Here is a 3,899-nt window from a genome sequence, read left to right as displayed (position 1 = left end):
ACCTTGACTTATTAGTTATTATTAGTTGACTGAAATATTCGGTCATACAATTACTTTACATTTCAGTCTGCAAAATTTATAAAAGTACACCCATCAAAATAATGACAACGGAATTCCAAAATAATAAATAAATAAATAAAGGAAAAAATTGTATAGATATACATCTCTGGCTGAAAAATCAAAATTAAATATGACAAGTTTATCGGCATATTTCTTAAAATAAAAAAAAAACAATTTAATTGTGTAAATTATTGGTATATGATAACACATCTTTTTATTGGAGCGAAATACATGCATTTTTTCGGTTGTCGACAAAATGCTTTTCTCTTTTCGTTGGGTAAAATTTATGGCAGCACAATTAAATTTTTGGTAGCACGTATCTATAATTTATTTAAGGGAAATGCTAGGTAGGATATTCATGAATTGAATTCGATTCGCATATTCGCGATATTTATTCGAATTCTATTTGAAAATTGTAGATATAGATCTGATCTGTAAGGCTATCGAATGAGATCGGATTCAATCCGCACACTAATCGGATCGGATAGCAGATTTTGTGTAGGTATCCACATATTCAATCTGTATATTTGTGTATCCGCAAAATTAACGAAATAAATAAGTAAATATTCTTTTTATGTTTTATTTCAACTAATAATTATTATATATGTTGTATTATTTTAATTTATTATTTAAGAAAAATATGTTTAATATTATTTTAAGAGTAAACATATTTAAAAGAATAGAAAAAATGAATTTTATTGATATTTTTTTAATAAAATTAAACTTTTAAAAATATTTTTGTGTTTTGCGGATATATCTGATATCCGATCCGATATCCCATCTGCAATCGGATCCAAGCTAAAAAACTGCGGATATGAGATCCGATGATTTTAGTGCGGATCGGATCAAAATTTTGACCATATCCGATCTGATTCGCGTTCACTCCTAATACTAGGTAAATAATGACCATATTAAATAACATGAACAACCACCAATCAAATAAAAACACACTACACCTCTAAATTAAATATCTAAATTTTAATATTAAAATAATTATCCATACCCCTAATAAAACGAATATCCGATATATCTATTATTTATATTGTCTACTTATATTTTTTCTTTATTTAATTGCTATTCTCTAGATGGTCGCTCTAATTGCCACTAAATGGGTAGATAGCGGAAGTTTTAGAAACAACTGCAATTATTAAACCGTTGATATCTGTCGAAACTCTTGTGTCTCTCTCGCTTTCTTTCTATGTAAAGTATATATATTAATATTAGGAAGATAATAATTTAAAATTTTTTATTTAATTTAATATTTATAATTATATATATATATTATTTAACATTATATATTTATTATACATAATATTATGTATGATGGTTTTAGTGGCTAAGAGAAGGGGGTTGAATCTTAGCTCCTTTTTTGCTTAATAATATTTGCTGGTTTTTAAAATAATTTATGGAGAATTTTTTATTTTTGTCTCGTACCCAACCACGAGACTTTTCCTTTTTATCTCGTGACCCGGCATGAGATATTTTTCAGTTTTATCTCCTGTGTAGCAGAAACAGAAATAGAGTAGAAGAAAGAGAAAATTACACCCAGATATATCTTGGTTCAGCTGCTAAGTGCAGTGTAGCCTACATCCAGTTTCCATCACAACAATGATGGAATTTCACTATAATCATCCTTGATTACAGACACAAATTCTCCCTAGGAACTACCCTTCCTATCCAGGACAAGTCCAGAATCTAAACCTTAATCCTGAACTTGACTTGGTTACTGCCAAGCTTTCACTGGTAAGTGCTAACCCAACTTGCAAGGGAATTTCCATATAATCATGAAACACAACACGGATGTACAAAGGACCTCTAAGGACATCTATGACTTTTTCTTTTAATTTTGCACGCTCTGCCTTTTTCCGCTCTATGGCTTTTTCTTACAAACCTCACTGTTTGTCTTTTTCCATGAGACTCAAGACAGACAAAATTAAACAGAAAAATACAAAACAGAAAATATTGAAAGAGAAAAAATTATGTTAGCTTAGGTAGCTCTGAGAACCCTGTTCTTTGCACTCTCATTCCTTACTTCAAGCCCTGGCTGTTCACCCTTATATATAGGGAGAAGCCTCCGGTTGAAACCAAACAAACCAAGCTAATCTTCTTCTTCTTCATACAAACCGGTTCGGCCAGAGAGAGAGGAGAAGTAACCGAATGCAATAACCAACATGCAATTACCTCTGGTTCTTCTTTGGTCACCAATAATCATCAATCCGAGCCTTCTATCTTGCCTTGCACTCTAAGATGAACTCCTAGCCCTTGATGCATGCTTGATGATGACAGCTTCATCTGCTCCAATCTCTGCCTCTTCCATCACGTAGCCATTGTAGTTACCTACTGTAGTGGTTGAGCAAAATCAGAGTCAAGCCATCCCTCCAAGGATCTTCTTCCTCTGACCGAAATCTTCTTCAATCATTTTTGGTATGGAGAAGCTAAGATCTCTTCACCAAATCCTACCAAAAGTGATGAGAATCTCAGCCACAACATACTTTTTGTTTTCTTTTTTTTGCCATCATTGTGATGGTCTTGTTGCTTGCACTTTCTTCTTTTCGGTGACTCAAAGTTTCTTCCATAGCTGCTGTGTAATGACCGAAAATAAGAAGTAAGATGAGAAAGAAAGGAGAGAGAAATTTGAACACTAACTAATGGATTTCGACAAAGTAAATTAAATTTCCACTTCCCTTTGTTTTAGGTAGCGTGCCTCATTAAGGCCATCAATCAAATCAACTAAAATTTCTCTCTCATGGTTCCAAGGTTGCATTAACTCATCTTAATAGAATTTGAATTCCATCACATGATGAAAAATGAGATCCGTTAGAAGCAATGAAACTTTGCTTTCTTAATGGTTTCGGACCATGCAAGATTGCTTGTAGCAAACAATTTAGTTTTGGACTTAGTTCAACATGATTCTGGCCCAATTAATCATAAATTGCCTCAACCACTTAATATAACAGATTTTGAACAAGACTGAATGTTGCAAGCATATTGGGCTTGCAGCAATAATGATTCAGACTGGCTCAACAAATAAAATGCTTTAGCCAACATTCATATGACAATATTGCACAAAGCTGAAATTTGATTTCATTGGACTTAGGATCTTTTCTTTTCTCTTCGGCCCATTAAAAATTTGTACAAACAAAATTATTAATTAATACATATGAATTAAAATCAAATTGACAATTTTATAATTTAATTAAATTAATAATGTTTGTTCATCATCAGATTAAATTTAGAATTTTTCAAACTCATCGATGTATTTATTTTAGAAGTAATTAATGAATATAAAATAACATAATTTTAAATTGCTTTAGATTGTTTTTTGTTATCTTTAAATATTGATGTGGCAAGCAAAATCTTAACGTGATAATATATATTATTTCGATGTCTAACTAACAATAAAAAATAAATAGATCGTACACATTTTAAAATCCCACACAAAACTAATTTTTATTATTATTTAATAAATTTTTTAACAGAAGAACCGTATTGTCCCAAAATAAAAAAGTTGAGGATCGAAGTATCTCTTTTTTTTGGACAGGGATCACTTTGTCCTTCGTGAAAATGGAGAAAGACCGAATTGGATCTTTACTCTAATCTTAATATGTGCTCTAAAAACACATATTAACTAAACTTATATTTATAAATACCAAACACTTATATAAAAAAAGATAAATCAATTTGCTTTAACTAGATATAGACTTAGTTTAGTTTAGTAAAATTTTTATTTTTTAAAAATACAAACAATAACAAATATATTTGGTAAGATAATTTTAAAATTTAAAAATATTATAATAAAAATAAATAGAAAAGTTAATTTAAAAATTAATTAATATACG

Source organism: Arachis ipaensis, chromosome B04, assembly GCF_000816755.2.
Source record: "Arachis ipaensis cultivar K30076 chromosome B04, Araip1.1, whole genome shotgun sequence".
In the NCBI taxonomy this organism is placed as follows: domain Eukaryota; kingdom Viridiplantae; phylum Streptophyta; class Magnoliopsida; order Fabales; family Fabaceae; genus Arachis; species Arachis ipaensis.
This window is presented reverse-complemented; position numbering follows the sequence as displayed.